At 40.5% G+C, this 20792-nt stretch overlaps 1 protein-coding gene across 7 annotated transcripts in view; it reads right to left on the reverse strand.

Annotated features, from left to right (window-relative positions):
• Positions 1 to 20792, reverse strand: part of Dlg2 (discs, large homolog 2 (Drosophila)) — a 1447312-nt gene that overhangs the window by 78301 nt on the left and 1348219 nt on the right. The window lies entirely within an intron of this gene.

The raw sequence follows: 20792 nt of genomic DNA on the forward strand, positions 1-20792 counted from the left end.
TTGATATCAACTCCAGCGGCACTTCCTGGAATACAGTCCACATTCTCACTGTTTGGGCCACAACTGAGATCAGTTCTTTCTTTCCCTTGCTGGCAATAGTGATGGATTACAGATTCCTAACACACGGGTCCCAAAAACTGGGTCTGCTTCCATTGTATAGATCATTACATGTTACAAGGCAATAATCAGGAGCAACAAATAATGAATTTACTACCAGGGATATTTTCCCCTCATTACAGTCAGTGTTTAAAAAAATATTTGTATTATCTTTAGTTGTATGAAGGAGTTGCCATTCAATAAAACAGTTCATGATATAATGTATCTTTTTAAAAAACTATATATTTATTTTAAAGATACTGCACAGAGGGGTTACAGTTACCTGAGCAAGGTGATGAGTCCATTTCCTAGTGAGTATTGTTATCTTGATCCAACATTCTCTCCCATCTGTCCCAAACCTTCCCTTCCCTCACTTTTCTAATTTTGTAGGATATACATTAGGTTTTTGACTGCATTTTCCCTCTGCTTCTCTTCATTCTCCTCTTCCCCACTTCCCCTGACCCATCTTACTCCTTTCAAGTATCTGTTTCCTGGTATTTATCTTTGCTGAACTTTGATTAAGCCTTTCTATGAAATTACACTGTTTGACTTCTCCCTGAAATCTACTGTATTTCAGTTAATACCTTGTGTACAATTGCATACTATCCAAAGTATTTACTTCTGTGTTTACAAACTAATTCTAGAGGTCTGGACGCAGACTCACATGGTAGTGTCTGCCTAATAACAGTAAGGTATTAAGTTCAAACATAGTACTGGTTTCCAATAGGAGTGGTAAGCACCTGTCTAGCAGGTATAAGGCCTTGATTTCAACCCCAATATTGCACCAAAAAAGTTCTTGAAAAGAGATATGAAATGTAGAGAAGCACAACTTTCTGGATAAAAGCGCTTTTATATTATAAACAAATCCTCTCAGAAGCATCAGCTTGTGGAACTCAAATCTTTGTAATAGGGAAATACAGAAGTGTCTGCCCAGTGCCTATGATTCTTCTAGACAATCAAATATTAGACCATCTCTGATATTGGATAGCTGATGGGGTGAATATAATAACCTGAATAAAGTCTTCAAATGAAAGAAATATACACACCTCCCACATATATCTGCATATAGGTAAGATAATAATTAAATGGACAAAACCACAAATAGTTCTGCTTCCATAAATTGCCAGGCCTTGTTCATCACTTTAGTTATTAATGAATTCTAATTCTTGATCCTTGTTGGAGAACACTTGCTAAGCCTTTACTAGGGTCAATGTACTGCAGGAGTTGGAAACATAATAAAAATGATGAATGAGCCCTGATTGATTAGCTGTTTGTCTTATGGAGATAATTTATTCCAAGTCTTACACTCTCTACCTGTGCCTGTATCTCCCACTCTCAAATTCCACCACTACACACATACAACACACATCTTCCAAGGAGAAGCAATTTTACCACCTCTCTATTTATCCCTTTGATTCCATTCTAAGAATTTCCTTGGAGTGTAACCACTACACATGGAAAGCAAGCTGAATTTAAGTGAATAGATTTTTCTAAAAGTACTGAGAACCAAGGGTGGCTCCTTTCTTTCTTCTTTCTTTTTTCCTCCATCAAAGAAATGTCACATCTGCTGTCTTGGTAACAAAAGAAAAAAAAGGGATGAAGACAGCTTCTAAGTTTCATATACTGAATTACAACCCAGCCACTTCTTCTATCTCTATGTGATGAAATTCAGGGAGAGTTTTTGTGCTAAGCTCCTAGAATAAATTATTTCCTTTTGACCATTTACCATCTCTCCGAAGGACTCAGACAGAAGGCCAAGCCCAGAAAAGGGAAGGGAAAGATAGGAAAAGCTCCTAACAGACAGTGTTGGCAGTGATAAGATATGGATGAATGAACTCTCCTGAGCAACATGGATGCAACATGGATTCTAACAGCTATCTCTACATAAAGTTGTTAGCATGTATGCAAGACTAGTGGCCAGGGATGTAGGGAAATAGAATAGAAAGAGTCAGGGGCCACACTTGTGGGGAGATGTCCTTTTCTCATGATGCAACTGTGATTATCTGAGGATGCTGTTTAGTCTCTGGCTGGCCTCACGCCCCACATCTGACACAGTGATGATGACAACAGTAACTTCATTGTGGACTTGTGTGGGTGAGGTGTTACATAAGGTGTTAAGTTCTACGCACATACAACCAGAGCCAGGCACACAGGGACAATGAGTAACTGAACTACTTTTCTCTTTTGAGTGGTTACCAAGAAAACTACTTTCTACAGATTCTACTGTGAAAAAAAGAAAAAAAAAGTTAACAATAGTAGGCCTGAGACCACTCTCCTTAAAGACATCTGTTGAAAGACCTATGGCCACCTAATCTTTGATAAGGGAGCCAAATTCATCAAATGAAGATAGACAGCCTCTTCAACAAATGGTGTTGGCAGAATTGGCTGTACACATGTAGAAAACTGAAGTTAGATCCTTATATATCCCTCTGCACCAGCATCAACTCCAAATGGATCACAGACCTTGTGGTAAGAGCAAAGACCCTGAAAATATTATAGGAAAGGATAGGGGATACTCTAAGGCTTCTTGGCACAGGTAGAAGCTTCCTAAACTGTATAAATCATGCCACAGGCCAAAACACTTGTCTTCCCTCTGGGAGTTTGTAGCAGTGCCATGTTCCAGGCAGAGGCTGCCTGTGTGACAGGCCCCAGCCCCAAGATCTAGTTCAGTGCCCCTCATTCGACTTCCATTCAACCTCAGAGATGGTGGTGGTGAGAACCAAGGCTGAACCTGCTGGTAACAGTCATGGTTGACACAAACTACAAGGTTATTAGGCAGCCCGGTCCATAGCAGGCATTGTTTTCCTTATTGCCATAACAACCTTAAAGGTATAAATGTACAGGCTGCATGCACACCCATGGAGAATAAATATAAAAAGAAGTCTGCTTGACTCCAAAATTCTCACTTGTGGCCATGTTATCATATGGCTCAATTTTCTTCCCTGTCACCTTCTGATGGTGACCTGGCAGTACCCAGGGCCTTACACCTTCCTGTCAAAGGTGACCCTCTTCTTCCACCATAAATTCCTGGATCTTCCAACCCTAACAGTACTTGAACTCCAGGTCCCTGGGGGAGTGGAGACAGAGAAGCCATCAGGAAAGCTGCCATATGGTCGCCAAGAAGGGACACACAAGGGTGACACTACCTGGATTGGTGACTTTTTAACTGTGGGCTTGAACAAGTTATTTAAACTCTCTGGATCTTCTTTTTTCCTACTTTTAAAATTGGTCTAACATTAGCTAACTTAAAGAGGAATGGTGAGATTCAATGAAATAATATATGCCAATGTATGCAACACTAACTTGGCACTTGAAGACGCTCAATAAATATGAGTTATGATTACAAAGAGAACTGTTGTTGCTTTGAAAATGACTGAGCTTTGAACCCATGAGATCTAGGTCTCAGTGGGGCCATTGGCAGCCATCTTCAGGACTCTTCAGATTTCTCAAATACCTCTAGCTTTGGGACTGGATGCAATCTGGGGCACAATGTAGATGCTCAAGATTGGGAAAAGCTATTGGGAAGCCTCACATATCCAAAGCACTTTTTTCTCTAGTCTCAGCCTTCCCATGTGCAGAGGGGGAGGCAGCGATGCTGTCCCCTGTGATACCCAGGAAGCCAGACATTCATCCTGCAGTGCCCCATTCCATTCTCAAGAGTCCTTGAAAGGGGAGTTTCTCACTCCAGCCTGTAGTAACAGATGTCCTCAGTAAGAAGCTCAGCAGCCTGCTCGTTCTGTGAGCTTTACTTATCTTGGACACTATGCCCTTCTAGGATTATACTGACTCAGACTTGTCAGGTTCCTGAAACCAAGCAGCTGACACATTTCAGCAGCTTCTGGCTCCTCAGGATATTAATGGATCCTCACGTCTGGGGAAAAATGCTACCGTGGCCCTATCACCTAATTTAAAAAAGCAATAAGCTGTTTTTAATCTGCTTGATGTGCTAATTCATCACAGCAGCTTTTCTAAAATGCCATTAAGACTCACACTTTCCACCCAGGGTGCTTTTAACAAAGTCCATTAGGCAAGTAGAATTTGACAGGAGTAATGCCACAGCTTTCTGAGCCCTCCCATTCTTCTTGAACTTCACTGCCCTCTGAGGAGGTCTAGGAAGGAAGGAGTTGCTCATCCCTGTGGCTGGGTAGCATGGCCGTGAGATCCCCAAGCACCCTACTGAATATTGTGGATTACAGGCCTGGTGAGGTGTTAAGTACTTTATATCTACTTGTCTCCTTCAGGTTGCTAAGTAGGCAAGGGAGCATAGGGGTTATATGATAGCTCTTGAGACACAGAAGATCTGGGTGTAAGTCTCAGTTCCTGGCTGTGAATTTGGGACATTCTTCTTAACCTCTCCAGTGGTCATTTAACCATTGATGATTATTCTCTCATCTGGAAATGCAGACAAAGATGGCATGAACTGCAAAGAGGTTGCTGTGGAGATAATGTGCGTAGAGTGACAATGATGAGTAAATATATTATTCTTTCTGTCAATTTTGCCATGTAAACATTTTTTTTTGGTTCATGAAGGAAATGAGACTCAAAGAGCTGAAACATAAACAGCAAGTGGCAGAAAGGGGTTCAATGCCGATAGCTGTGGCTCTCTCAGAAGTTTATGTTCCTGCTTGTGGGATTTTCCTTGGAATTCCTGCCAAGGAATCTTGTTCTTAGGGCTTTCCCCTAAGGATCTGATTGTGACACTTATGATAACAACATAGACTCAAAGAGGAAGTCAAAGGTAGTTTACTGAATGCATACTCTCTTCTTATAAATACCTGGTAATGCATGAATCAGCCTTGTGTTATAGACAAGGATATACAACCTGAGATTACTTAAGCCATTTATCAATCCAGTGTCAAATTAGCTCCCTAGTATGAGTGGAAGAGGGGCAGGACTTAACTTGTACCCTGTGAACTTCCTGTGTGTTCTGCAAGCCACTTTCCCCAACTCAAAGCACACTCTCTTCTTGTGGTATGACTGCAGCAATATGTGACAATCACAAACCACTGCATTGGTGGTGTCTTCTATGTTGGAAAAAGCTTTTACAGCACTACTTTAAGGCTAGGAGAGCAGAGAATGATGAGGATGGCAATCTCTGGGGACAATATCACTAATAAAAGGAAAATATTACCCAATGTATCTCATGATTTAAAGGATATAGTAACAAGAATAATGCCTCCAACCACCCTTTAAGATATCCATACCTTAATATCTGGAAACTCGAAATATGTCACCTTAAGCAGCAAAAGGACACTTGTAGGTATAATTAAAAGGTAAAGGTCTTCAGGTGGCGAGACTAGCCTGGATTATACGGTGGGCCCAGTTTAATCACAAGTCCTTAAAAGAAGAAGAGGAAGGCAGGAGAATGGAGCGGACAGATATGACTTAAGAGGCACTTGATCTTCTACTGCTGTCTTTGAAGGAGGAGGAGCAGGGAATCAAGCTGAGGAAAGTGGTGATCTCTATAAACTGGGATTGGCTCTCAAGTCACAGACAACAAGAAAGCAAACCACAGTCCTCAAACCACAAGGAACTAAATTCTGCCAACAACCTGAATGAGTATGGATTCTTTTTTAGAGCCTTTGGAAGGTGTAAAGCCTGCTGATATGAGCTTGATCTCATTCTAGTGAGACCTATGGAACTTTAAGACAATAGATTAGTGTTGTCATTAACATATGATAATTTGTTATGGTAGCAATAGAAAACTAGCACCTGTTTTTGGTATCTAAATGGAGGTGCTGTGTACAAAATGCAGATGTGACTTTGGAATCAGGCACTGAAAAAAGGCTAGATGATAGCTGAGAAACATGATAGAAAAAGCCTAGATTATCTTGGATGAAAGACTGGCAATAATGCTTTGTTAACTTCAAACAGAAATCTGGACTTTCAGAATGCTCACGGTAAGAATATGTTATTGGAAAATAGGAAAGGGAACCTTGTTGAAGATTGGTAAAAGCTTAGTGGTATTATATTCTTCTATTATATGAAAGAACAATCACCAGAAGCTCAATAGTGGTCTAGGGTGGGAAGAGTAATGGCTCTCCAAAGATGACCACGTTTTAATCTCTAGTACCTAGAATCCCTACAGCCCTAGGTAGCATAAAGAGTGTTCATGTGTGATTGCAATCCAGGGTTTTAAAATGAGAAAATTACCCTGGATTATCTGTCTGGATGGGACTGGTCTAATCACATGCGTCTTTGAAAGTAAAAGAAGAGGCAAAAGAAAAGATATGCTATGAGAAGAACTTGACTGTTATTGTTGGATCTGAAAATGGAGGCAGGAAATTTGTTACAGCAGCAATATAAAACGAATATCTTGGACAATGATTTAATGGAATGGAGAAGGCACAGAGCATCAGGTTGATGATTTTGAAGATTCTATGGAATAAAAACAGATACTAAGTATCAATAATAGCTGATTAAATGCCCAATATTGGCCAGGCCATCTACAAAGTATCTTTGCTTTATCTACGTTCACTTCATCATCTCTAAGAAGTTTGAAATATAGTTATGATGATGTTTCCATGCATGTAAAGAACTTAAGACTTTAATTGCTTATATTTATAGTTTATTTCCTTAAGACCCCCTTTTCCCTAGTCAGTATTGTTGTCCTCGTTTGAGATGAGGAAGCTAAAGCACAGAAGCACCCTCCTTTTCTTCTTCAAAGTCACAGAGCTATCTGCTTTTCACCTTTCCCCCCCCTAAGCTTACTATTCCAGTCTTGATTGGGAATGAAGTTTACTTCTTCTACTAACAACCATCGCCTTCAGCTCCAGCCTTAGCAGGCTTTACAGAAGCATTTACAAATGAAGGAGCAAATCAGCATTGCTCCTTTCTGTGCTGTGAACTTGTTCAGGCTAGAGAGATCTTTGTTTCCATGACAACATTAAGGCCCCCAAGAATCAGAATGTTTCAGCCCAGCATCCTCAGTCTCCAGAGGGCTGAGCCTTCTGTTTGATTAGAGGAGATCTGATCCTCACCTTTTCATGCAGTGAGAGAAAGAGCCAAAGCAATGAAGTTCGCTCTTGGCTCCATTCCACTATTCTTGCCTTGAATAGGAATGTTCCATGTTCAAATTGTTAATATAAGTAGCTATAGATAAGTCAAGGAGCTCTAGATGTTGCAGTGAATACATATATTCAAGTCAGACTGCCTCTTGATAGTGGAGTGTCATTGGAAAATTCATTGGGATAATGTGAGTCTTAGTTTTGTTGAATAAATGGCTTAAAAAAAACATTTTTACATCTCACATACTGGTAGAGAGTCCATGAGGTGATATAGAAAAAAAAACATTTATTGATGTTAGGGAAATGACCTCTAAGATATGTATTCAAATGTTTTTTGTTTCCTTTCATGCAATTGTTTCTAACACATTTATAAGATGATTTCTTTGTTGCTTTGTATGTCCCTCCCCCACAGTACAACCCCTGCTTTCACTGTTTTTGATGTCAGTATAATTTGTGGAGGGGAAGGGAAGAAACAAAATCGTTTAAATAGGGATACAGGTGGACCCATTGCAACAATGAGATGTACAAGTCATTATGTCGAAAACAAACTTTATAATTTCGGTGGGGGCAGAGAGGAGGATTGAGGGGCGGGGGGGGGGAGTATGGGAAGGGATGGGAAGGGGAAACAAAAGAGGAGGCTACAATGCTTGATAAGAAATGGAAGGATTGGGATTGGGGAGGGAGGGGGGAGGCTGGGAAGGGATGGGAAGGGGAAACAAAGGAGGAGGCTGCAATGCTTGGTAAGAAATGTACGCATTATCCTGCCCATGCAATTGTAAATAAAATTAAATTAAGGATTGGGATTGGGGGGGAGGGGGGAGGCTGGGAAGGGATGTGAAGGGTAAACAAAGGAGGAGGCTGCAATGCTTGGTAAGAAATGTACACATTATCCTGCCCATGCAATTGTAACCCCTCTTTACAGTATGTTCACAAATAAAACAAAATTAAATAAAAAAATACATATGCAGTAATTTTTCTTCAAGCATTTCCTCATCAGAGTATTGCGAAAAAGATGATAGACTTAGGACAGAAAGCTATAAGCTCTAGTTGCTCTTATTTTAAAAACCAGAAGCAGGCATTGGTGCTTCATGTCTATCATCCTAGCTACTCTGGAGGGCTGAGATCTAAGAATCATGGTTCAAAGCTGCCTGGTCAGGAAAATCCACTGAGACTCTTATCTCCAATTAATCACCAGAAAACCAGAAGTAGAGTTGTGACTTAAAATGGTACAGTGCCAGCCTTGAGTGAAAAAAGCTAAGGGGAACAGTCAGGCCCTTGAATTCAAGCCCTGGTGTAGTACCTGCGCGCATGTGCGCGCACACACACACACATTCTCTATTGGTTTCTTTTTCTTAACAACATCTACTTGCCTTATGAAATCAACAAATAAGTGTTTCTAAAACAGAAAGAATCCTTGAAATAGAATGCTGGACTGAGTTAGAAGAACAGAGTTCTAGTTTGAATTTCAACATAACACCACTGTGAAATCCTGAGTAAGCAACTACACCTCTTTGGTTAAGTTTAGCTTCCACATAAATAATTAACAAGCAAAAAAATTCTCTCAAGTGTACTCAGTGTCATGTTTTGTGCCTTTGCCTTTCAAGACACTTTGAGGGAATGAGGTAATTTTCTCTGCAGCTGATATGATGGTATGCCTCACAGAGCTGCGCTTACATTATGCGAATCAATTAGCTTGATAACATCTCCTCTGTTTTGTCAGCTATCTGCTGAGGTGACAAGTAACTTGAGAAAAACAACACACAGGAGGACAGGTTTCATAGGCTTCAGTCCATACTTGCTTGGCTCTACCACTGTCGCCTTGTGTGGAAGCTGAGCATCACATTGCCTGGGACAAAGCTGCTCACCTCTTGGCTGCTGGGAAGCAGAGAGTGATTGAGGAAGGGGCCGGAGATGAGACTCTTCCATTTAGGGCACAGATCAGTGACCTACTTCCTCCATCAAGGCCTCACCACCTAGAATATTCACCACCTCCCAACAATGCCATCAAGCTATTAATCCAACTGTTGAACACATTCATGAAGTCAGAGCCCTCACGATCTGATTGCTTTCTGAACTCCTCTTCTGCATACTGCTGCAATGGGGTCAAGACTTGAGTGGATTAGCTTTTGGAAGCTGTTTCACATCCAAACCTTTACACTCATCCATGCTACAACTTCCTTTTCCCTCGTCTGAGCCCTCACTGAGGGTTAAGTCCCTGTCTCATTACCCTGTATTGCATGGCAGCTTTGGTATTGTGGTATTTGCATGGTGGTTTTTAGCCTTTGCATATTCTCATTGGTACAAACATGTGGGTGGAGGCGGGAGAAGTTCATAGTCATCCTATTCTCAGGCCTGGCAACAGAGCAGATGATGAAAGAAAGTTATTTTTCTGCTTCTGAGCTTTTTCATTGTCAGAGCACAATTCCTATAGCTTTCCTCCCTTGCTCCAATGGCCTGGGCAGTCAGACAATGGGCAAGGAAGGCCTGTGTGCATGCAGCATAGCATTTCCTGTCTTTCTCAGAAGATGATGAACATATACCTGCCTGTCAACAAGGAACACATTTGTCTCCAGGTGAAGGGAAACACAGCCCTGTGCTAAATTCTTTTGGCAGCTCCAGAAATTATAGTACATACCCCCTATGGGTGATCCTCATGTCCAGGTTGATTAAGTTCTAGGCAACCCCTTATTTCCTGGTCCATTTCAATAACTCATTGTCTCTAGTGAAAAGGGCAGCAGAAGCCAGCAGCAAACCAGACTTTGTGGCCGAAAGCAAATAGCCTCTGTCGATCCTTGCTAATAGGCAATGATTAGGATACCACTGTTCACTGAGTATATAGTATATAGTCACTGACTACTGAGTATATAGTTGACCTTACTGTGTGTCTAGCCAAGATATTTATTTTCTGTAACTAAAAACTCAGACACTATTCCTATTTTATAGAAGGAAATTTTTTTTATCACATGCCATGGATTATAGTATCATTTACTTAGGCCATGTAATCATTAATAACCTTACAAGGTAGTCTCACACCCCTTTTTAGTCGGTACTGGGGCTTGAACTCAGGGTCTTTTGTTTGCTAGGCTGGCATTGCACTATTTGAGCCACACCTCAACCCTATAAGACTCCTTTTTTTTAATATTCAGTCTTGGGACTTGAACTCAGAGCCTGACACTATTGCTGAGCTGCTTTTGTTCAAGGCTAGCACTCTACCCCTTGAGCCACACAGCCCCTTATGCCTTTTTCTGAATAGGTTATTGAAGACAACAGTCTCACAGACTTTTCTGCCCAAGCTAGCTTCAAACCACCATGCTCAGATCTTAGCCTCCTCAGTAGCTAAGATTACAGGTGTGAGCCACGGGCACCTGGCTACTTTAAGACTCTTTTAAAGGGGCTCATCTCATTATATCAGCTGTTTCTCTCTCTTTTGTATGGGAGGATCGAGAAAATGGGTAGCAGGATGGAATCCAGTAGTTACTATCAGAACTAAAGATAGAACTAATTGGGCACCAGAGGTCCACACAGCTAGGGTCATTAGCTGTGGTTGTGGCATTATGATATTAATCAGGGACATCTAACTCTTTCTCACCATCCTCCACAGGTCTCTAGTGTCCCTGATTTCCCTGAGGACACTGTGTGAACACATTTCTCATGTCCAGAGGCCTGGGTGTTGATCATTTCAGACAACTCATCATCAGCATCTCCAGGGACAGGACTCACTCCAGCCTGCCTTCTCTCTCCCCAGGCCCTGGCAGTCTGTCAGAGCAGTTTACATTCCAAGATTGCATGACAAATTTCCCACCTGAGAGAGAAAGAAAGACGCAAGGCTGAACCTACCCAGGGGCCAAGTTCGCCAGATCATGTGAATGGGAGTTTATGTTTCACTGTTGGTGAGGGCTATAAAATTTAATCATCTTAAAATCATTGTCCTTTCCCCTACATGCCATCAGCTGGATATTCAGAAAATGATGTATGTTAAAGAGGAACCTTTGTTAAAAAGCTGGTTTTAAGAGCTCTTACATTCAGGCTCAATATATTAGACCATCAATGTACTCTGTTGGTGGAGATAATTCCGAGGGGCTGATGCAGCCCCAGTTTGCAGCCTTTTATTTGTGACCTGAGCTAAAAGGGTTAGACTGAGCTTTGATATTCAACCTTCAGAAAGGCTTGAACTGTTACTAACTACCAAGCTTGCACTGAAGGAGGAATGTCCTGAAATTTCATTACTGGCAGTACACAAAGATCATTTGAACATCTAAATGTATATATGGCTGGTTTGTAAACATCACAAGGAAGAGACCTCTGCAACTGAAAGTGTAGCGTGAGAAGCAAGAATCGCTGCAATGGGGTCTTATAATTCAATGAGTGATTTTAGGACTTAGTAGCTGCTCAATATTTATTAGCTGAGTCTAAAATCTAAATCTAAATCTAAAATCTAAATCTCTGGCAATTCCATCTGCTGGTTCTGGTATTGTTCACTGGAGCATCAATAAAGCAAGCACACCTTTGCTTTCCAGTAACATTGTGTGTGTGAGTGTATGTATATGCGCACACCAATACCATGGCTGAATTTCCCTTGCATTTGCTCAGCTTGCTTGTTTGCACAGAAAGTCTCATGGTCTTTTCTGCTGGGACTGGTTTCTAACTGCGATTTCTCTGATCTCAGCTTCCTGCAGAGCTAGGATCACAGGTTTGAGTCTCTGGCATCTGATTCCAGCAGCACTTTTGGTTTTTTTTTTGAATGTTCGCTAACTGGCAACAGAAGAAATGCTGAAAAAAGTCCATGTTTCTCATGAGCATATGAAAAATGGGAGAAAAGACATCCAAGAACATTTGATATGATCACTCCAAATCCTTAGTACCATCATAGAGAGGTTTATCAGGACAAGTCACGAATACATACCATAATACCAGACTACTGGCTTTCTTAAGTATTGGGCTTGTTATATTTTTCATTATTAGAAATTATCGGTCAGGTTGTAGCAGGAGAAGCCATGGAATGAGAAAAGTTTCAGAATTTCTCATGTACCCATACAAAGTCCCCATTGTCCCCTGATGATCAAAGGCAGAGGGGACAGGTGCTTCTGTATGTATTCAGGTAAACACTCTGCATTAAGAAAGTAATTAAACTTCCACAAATGGAAAAGAGGTAGCACTCATTTAAATATAAAATGTGATTTTACTTAGAGAGTTTTCTAGATGCCAGACACTATAGTATTTGCTGTGGACTCAGAGGTGAAAAAGAGACTTGCTGTCTGCTACCAGGAGCTTATATTTAGGAAAGAATACAGGTACAAGGATATATTCATGCGCCCATTCATTCCTTTTGGAAATGCTGTTGATGCTAAAAACTTGCAATCCAGCTTGAGAGACAGATGCAAATAACTGTCTTCAGGAAGTTGACATTCTAGTGAGTAAAGATGAGCAAAACTCAATATACATAATTAAAAAAAAACAGATAGTGAGACAGGTTTGTGAGTGTATTTGTTAGGAAAAAAATGAAAAATAGATCCAAGAGAAGAGGATCAAGGAGTAAGTGTATGGCAGTAATGAAGGTTGCATTTCCAAATGAAGTCTTCAAGAGATAATGCATTCAGGAGACATCTGAAAGAGGTGAGGGCTGAGTCATGCATCTAAAGGAAAGGTGCTGCAAACGGGGGGGGGGGCTGTAATTCCAAGGCCCTAAATATAGATGGCTAGAGGGGGCTTGAGGGACACTATAACAGGAATAGAGTGGGTTACTAGAGGATCGCAAAGCACCAGCACTACTGGGCCTGCCTTAGCATCTTTCACTCAGTCTCTCTTCTCCAGTTTTATCTGGGCCACTGAACACCTGCCTTTCCTCTTTTAGACCTATTCAACCACAACTTGCACAATGCAGATGGAATTTTCCAGCCATGAGTTTTACTTAGTACTATGAAGGAAGTAGAAGCATTGCCTGATATAAAAAAATAGGTGTTTGAATTAAAAAAAACACACTCTGCAACTATCAGTCCATTTTTTTTTGAAATTTAAGAGTATCTCTGGAAATGAGACTCAGAAAAAGTCCATCCAGAGAATGTGATTCCTTCCTGACTCTGTGCCAAGTCGTTATCCTGTACATGGTCTTTAATTTGCCTTTCTTTTAAAATTGTTACTAGAAATGTAACTATAGAGGGGCTACTTGTTCCTTCATAAGTTATAGTTTAGGTTATAGTTTTGATTTCTCCACATTCTCCACAGAGAATGTCACTTGTTTTTGCATCTTATACATAGAGCTCAGGAAAGAAGATTCCCATAAAACAAGGCTAAATAGAACTAAAGGGCATTCAGAACTCAAGCTGTGAGACTTTGGAGAAATTGCTTTTTTCCAGTGAGTTTCCCATGTTTATGTCATCTATAAAATGGGATTCAAAAACTGCATGCATGAGACCCCTGGGTTTGATTCCTCAGCACTACATAAGCAGAAAAAGCCAGACGTGGTGCTATGGCTCAAAGTGGTAGAGCACTGGCCTAGAGCTAAAGAGCTGAGGGACAGCACCCAGGCCCAGAGTTCAGGTCTCACACTGACAAAAATAAAATAAAATAAAATAAAATAAAATGCACCCATTTATCAAACCAAATGATGTTTAGGCATCAATGGCATCCTATAATTCCACTTACTAACAAATCCTCAAAGAAACAACTGCCAGATAAATAAGTGGGCTAAAGACTTAAAGAGAAACTTCTCTGAAGAGAAAATAGGAATGGCCAATAGACACATGAAGAAATACTCAACTTCTCTAGCCATAAAAGAAATGTAAATCAAAACATCATTGAGATTCCACCTCAGCCCAGTTAGAATGGTACAATCAAGAACTCTAATAACAACAGATGCTGGAGGGGATGTGGACAGAAGGGAACCCTTACTGCATTGTTGGTGGGAGTGTAAACTTGTCCAACCACTTTGGAAAGCAGTATGGAGGTTCCTCAAAAGAACTCCACATAGAGCTCCCCTATGACCTAGCAATCCCACTTTTGGGCATCTACCCAAATGCTTACAAACAAGACCACACTAAAGCTACCAGCACAACTATGTTTATTGCAGCATTAATTACCATAGCTAAGATATGGAACCAACCCAGATGTCCCTCAGTAGATGAATGGACCAAGAATATGTGGTATATATACACAATGGAATTCTATGCTTCCCTCAGAAGGAATGACATTGCCCCATTTGTTAGGAAATGAAAAGACTTGTAATAAATTATATTAAGTAAAGTAAGCCAGACCCAAAGAAACATAGGTCCTATGGTTTCTCTTATTTGCAATAACTAGTATATGTCTAGGATAAGCAATAAAGGTCAAAAGCTATGTACATATGACCATATAAGATGATGTTAAGCGAAACGAACCCCAAGATAGGGACACTGGTTTTTCTTTTTTCTTTCTATTGTTTTTTAAACATATTTATAATGTACTATATGATTTTTTGTTTCTTTTGTATGTTCTTCCCCCATGGTATAATCCCTGTTTTCATTGTATGTGATTCAGGTGCCCTGCATCTTGTATATACATTTTTCTAATTTGGGGAGGGGAAAGCAAATAACAAAATGCTTAAATAAGGACACAGGTTGACCCATTGTAACAATGAGATGTATAAGACACTATGTTGAAAATGAACTTTACAACTTCCATGGTGGGGGCGGGGGAGGGGAGGGAGGAGTCAGGAGATGGGAAGGGAAGGTATGGTAGGGGAAAAACAATAGAGGGGGTAACAATGCTTGATAGGAAATGGACTCATTACCTTGCTCATGTAACTGTAACCCCTCTGTACAGTATCTTTACAATAAAAATATCTATTAAAATAATTTTGCTTACTGTCTTACTTTCATATTTATGACACATAGGGTGCATCATGTAATTAGTGACAACCTGCATTCATGAACTTGGAAGGAACTGTCTGGCAGGTTGTGAGGATGAATGAATGGTGGGTGAAAGTCCTCAGATTAGTATGGCACAAAGTAAATTCTATAAATATTGTGTGTGTGTGTGTGTGTATGTGTGTTGCTGCCGTTGTATTATGGGCAGTCGATCACTTAGGTTTACCTCATTGTTGTCTCTTTTTCCTACATACATTAAAAAAAAACAACTTTGTACTGTTTCCTCAATGACTTTTCAAAACCTGCTGAGAGTCCAAAATACCATGTTACAGTCTGATCTTTGTCTCATTTCTGCTCAGGCCCTGTCTTAATGGAATGTCTGTAGGAAATGTTTTGCCATTCCCAATAAATCAGAAATTTAAAGAGGAAAAATAGATGGAAGTGATTCTGAAAACTAGCATGTATACTTCTGGTATTTATAGTTGATATAAATATTATCAGTACTTTGTTCCAACAGCACAACCTTTTCACTTTAGCACTAAAGCTTCAAGCTGGGACATTTCCCATGTACCCAGTATAATTCATCCACCCACTTGTTTATTAATTTATGAAATACTACATGCTAGGAAGCAGACGTGGAAAATGCCAGTCTGCCCTGGAAGCGCTCCCCAGTTCATTTATCTTTTCTGTGGCTGTAAACAAGGACCTGACATTCTGTTTTCTATTCTGGAAACTGTAGACAAATTCTACCTCCTAGATATTTCTGGGATTTAGGCAACACAAAAAACTCTCAGGAAAAAGGACATGGTACATAGATACATGATTAATTGCAAGAGTATATTCTGGTACAGACCATTATGTCACAACTCAAATTTTGGAGGGCTGCAGGAAAGATTTATTCTCAATTTGAATTTAATATCTGTTGATATTTACCTATTGATAGCTACCTGTCAATATTTATCTACCTATTTCTCTCTCTTATTTTGCTCTTTAGTAAGTACCAGATCTGGCCCTAGGGATTCAATGGATCTCAGAACAGAAGGTTCTAGTGGGGACTAACCAGGCGACATGCCTCCCCCTCCCCATCTCTTTTCACAGAGCATTTTGTGGAACAGCTCAGAAGGTAACCAGTACTGTGCCACTTTTATATACCAGAAACCATGCAATTATACTTTGGATCATATTTTAATAAGCCAACCAACTATTGTGTTATGTGTTGTGGATACAGTGATGAATAAGTAAAACAATGCCATTTTACAGGGAAGGCAGATCAAGAAGAAATAATCATCTGTATGACACACCATAAGAAGTAGATAGTTCAATAATCTATGAGAGTTATTCAGTAGACAAAGTTATTCAGTAGACACAAGCAAACCAGGTGCAAAGGCTTCAAAGAGGTAGAGAAGTCCAGACTTTTACTATGAGCACCAGCTATCTGTCTGTTCACCAGAATTTATGGATGAACATTTCAAAGTTTCATTGTCAGAATTAGTTATTTTTCTTCTTCAAAGCAATATTTCTGAAAATATAGCCACAAAACATCTGATAGAAAGACAGGGCAAATAGAACTTTTGACTCTTTTCTTCTCCCACTGCTCAGCAGCTGAAAGTCACTGGCTCTCCTAAAACCAGAGCATGAAAACCTATCATCTACTACATCAGATGTCAGACACTTAAAATGAAGAAAATTTTGGTATCAATGCCATGCCATTTCCCATCCATTTCTAATCTTGCAGATGTCCATTTGTTTTCAAAATGAAGTTTGTTGTAAATTCTCCCTGGAACCCTTTGGTCCATTTAACAAGGCCCTCCTTGAGAGCATTGGAGAAACACCAGGAGATTCCAGGTTCTAATTAGAGAAATGCTTCAGGATAGAACAATGGTCAGTCCTTTCAAGGAGTAAGCACAGCCACCAAACAGAACTCAATTTAACTGGTATCTACTGCATGTTTTGAGAAGACACCTTGCTGTTTTCAGAAGACAATTCCTTGGAAGAAGAGAAATATTGTTAATAATTTGACTCATTCAGAGAGAATGAAAGAAAGCTCCTAGAAGGAAATAAATTAAGTTGCACATCGCTGAAGCACATGGATATATACTGAGGGCATTTTTTTTGTTGTTGTTGGTTTGTGGGATTTGAACTCTGGGCCTGGGTGCTGTCCCTCAGCTCTTCAGCTCGAGGCCAGTGCTCTACCACTTGAGCCACAGTGCCATTTCCAGTTTTCTGGTGGTTTATTGGAGATAAGAGTCTCATGGACTTTCCTGTCTGGGCTGGCTTTGAACTGTGATCCTCAGATTTCAGCCTCCTGAGTAGCTAGGATTACAGGTGTGAGCCACCGGTGCCCGGAACTGAGAGCAATTAGATAAGTAGAGAAACATGTGTCTATTTAAGGAAGGAATGACAGAGTTCCATTTTATTCCAAACTCAACAAAAGCAGGGCTTTGACAATGAAGCAATCCAGGAAACCAGCCTGACGTTAGAATAAGCTCTGATGGAAACAGGTATGGGGCTGGGAAGGTGGCTTAGTGGAAGAGTGCTTGCCTTGCATGCATGAAGCCCTGGGTTCGATTACTCAGCACCACATAAGCAGAAAAAGCCAGAAGTGGCACTGTGGCTCAAGTGGTAGAGCGCTAGCCTTGAGCTGAAGAGCTGAGGGACAGTACCCCGGTCCAGAGTTCAGGCCCCACGACCGGCAAAAAAAAAAAAAAAAAAAAAGAAGTAGGTACAATGACAGGAAACATAAGAAAATTGAGAATCTAGTGGCAGGTAAACTGGAATGAGGTGTTGGAAGATGACTGAATAGGAGCCAGAGGTGAGATGCATTCAGGCTGTGCAACTGACCCCTCTTTGCCAGTGGCTCTTTGAACAGAAAGGTCCACTACTCTAATCATAGCCAGTAAAGCCAGAATTTTGCTTTTATCCATTTTACAGTCCCACCTTTGATGATTCTAACGACTGCATGGAACTCTTTCATATGTTTTACTCATTCTCCATCTGCTTTCTATTCTTGCCTGAGTCCCAGTATTCCTTAAAGGTTTCTTACTTATCCAAAATCCTCTGCTCAGTGCTGAAGATAAAGGATGAGCAAAATAGTATCACTGTTCTACAAAATTCATGAGTCGAGCTGGTGAGACAGAACTGCAAGCAAATACATTATATTTAGAGTTTGTTAACTGTGGTAGTGGAAGCATGTGCAAACTGTGGAAGTATACAAGGCTGGCCCCCGCCGAATGATGGGTGTGGGGAGATCCCGAACTGCTTCTAGTTCCAGTACCAGGACTTAACCAAGCAGCAAAAGGAAAATGCTCTGTAATCCAGGCACTGGGTGAATTTTTTTTTCTAATTTTTTAAAACATTACTAGGGTTTGAATTTCAGACCTCATGATTGTTAGGTAAGCATTTACCATTAAGTCATATCTCGAGTCCTTTTTGCTCTGGTTGTGTGTGTGTGTGAGTGTGTGAGTGTGTGAGTGTGTGTGTGTGTGTGTGTGTGTGTGTGTGCATGTACACTAGTGCTTGAACTCAGGAGCTAGGTGCTATCTCTTAGCTTTTTCGCTCAAAGCTAGCGCACTCTACCCTTGAGCCACAGCTCCACTTCTACCATTTTGGTGAGTAACTGGAGATAAAAATCTTAAAGACTTTCTTACCTATACTGGCTTCAAACCACAATACTTAGATCTCAGCTTCCTGAGTAGCGATTACAGGTATGAGTCACTGGTGCCTAGCATCATTCTGGTGAATAGGGTCTTACTTCTTGGACATACAACTGGACAATGATCCGCCTATTTTAGGCTTTCTATTATAGCTGAGATGATAGACCAGCGCTACTACACCCAGCCTTTTCCACTGAAATGGGAGTCATGTGGACTTTTGTGCCTGGGCTGGCCATAATATAAAGTCTTCTCAATCCCAGCCTTCCACCTACCTAGGATGACAAGTGTGCTGCATTGTTCCTAGTTATTTACTGAGATGGGGTCTCGTGTATTCCAGGGTTGGTTTCAAGCCTCAATCCTCCCTGTCTCAGCCTCTTGAGTAGTTACAGGTGTGGGACATTTCGATCTGAGTGATACCTTTTAAAGTTAAAATTGCAACCGGTTTTAGGAACTTCCCATTACCTTTGACTTTCTTTACCAGGAACATCTGATAATAGTTGCTAGGACATATTAATCTTCTAGGTGTACATCATGGCATCCATTAGGCCAATGTACTTCCTGTCTTAAATCAAAGGTCAGAAATGATGGATAAAGGACACCCACAAAAAGGCTTCAGTTGCTGAGTTTTAGCAACTAGCAGTGGAATCATTATATAAGATGAATGGTTGTTTCCATCAAATTTATCAAAAAGAAAGCCGCATTGTGGTTAAAGAAATACCCTACAGACTGGTAATTTAGGGTGGTAGGGAGGTGGATTTCCTGTGTTACAGATTGGTGAGTCTCCTGAGGGAAATAATCTAACCTGTTGTAAAGTTAATCAAGGTAGATTATCTTCAGGCAAACAGGCCTTAGTGTGGAAGCAAGAGCCCTAATGCTTCCAACAAATTGAGATCAATTCTGGCAGGAAGTAATTTCTTCAAGAGACACTTTTCAATTTCATTTAATCAGAGAAGATGGAGTTACTGGCTCCCAGGATATGTAAAAGTATACAGAATCTATAAACTAGGTGCAGAAATACATATTTGAGTAAATTAATTTACTTAATCTACAGATATCTGAGTTTTCATAATTTCTTGGCAAGATCACATAGTACATACATGATCTTTCCAAACTGATTCCTACTCATAGGCCTCAGTTCAAAGTCTCCCAGTGGGATATATCATATGTTTCTTTGCTGTTCTCTTTTCTAACTATCAACTTTTATTTTCAAATCAAAATTACATTTAATGAATCTTTACAGTGGCTTTAAGTAATTATGGAAATCTGGATTTGATAAAACTGCCAGGAGCTTTTAAATTTAAATTTTATGATTACTTGTTTCAATCATTTTTGACATGAAAATACAAGTTACATCCTTTCGTTCCCCCTAGGCAAGGATGCCCTAGAGTCTGCTTTTTTATCTGATGGCACAGGGGTTAAGAGGAGGAGGAAATGGGGGGAAGAAACTTAGCAGTTATTGACCACTGGTCATGGGTTACCACAGTGAATAGGAGACCTGTGAGTTTTTGTTATTCATAATATTCATAATAATAATAATAGTAATTATTATCATTTTACAAGTTAAGGAAATTAAGTTGACAGATATCAAGTCACCTGACTATGGTCAGCTAAGTAGCAGAATAGGAGCTGACCTCAGGTCTGTTTATCTTTTGTGTCTGGACCTGTCAACGTGTATCTCTGCCTCTGTAGGGCATCTTTTTTCACAGAGAGTAGGATCACATCCTTTACAGTCAAAACTGTTACTTCCATATAAACATCTATTTGTTCAGAATAGATGAACTACCTACTGCTTGCAAAAGGCCTGTGCTGGAGAGGGATGAGAGAGAGAGAGACAGAGACAGAGACAGAGAGACAGAGATAGAGACAGACAGAAGGACAGACAGACAGATAGAGGAGGGGAGAAAGTGAGGGAGGAAGAGAGAGAAGCTCAGGACAAGGCATGCTGTCAAATTGCAGTGGGGAATGATGGACCACCTGCTGTGGAATACAGTGAAGAATGAGTAGCATGAATTCCAATCCATGGAAGAGGTGGCATTTGTTAAAAGCCTTGCGGAATACTAACTGTGGCCCGATGAAGCCAAACATTAGCCCTGGGGAAACAGAAGGAACAAAGACCTTGAGATACAAAAAGAAATGCTTGGGTTTAAGAAGTTATGCCCAGTCCAGAGCCCCCTGGCATTTATTCCTAAATTTGC

Source organism: Dipodomys ordii, unplaced genomic scaffold (genome assembly GCF_000151885.1).
Source record: "Dipodomys ordii isolate 6190 unplaced genomic scaffold, Dord_2.0 Scaffold22, whole genome shotgun sequence".
Classification (NCBI taxonomy): domain Eukaryota; kingdom Metazoa; phylum Chordata; class Mammalia; order Rodentia; family Heteromyidae; genus Dipodomys; species Dipodomys ordii.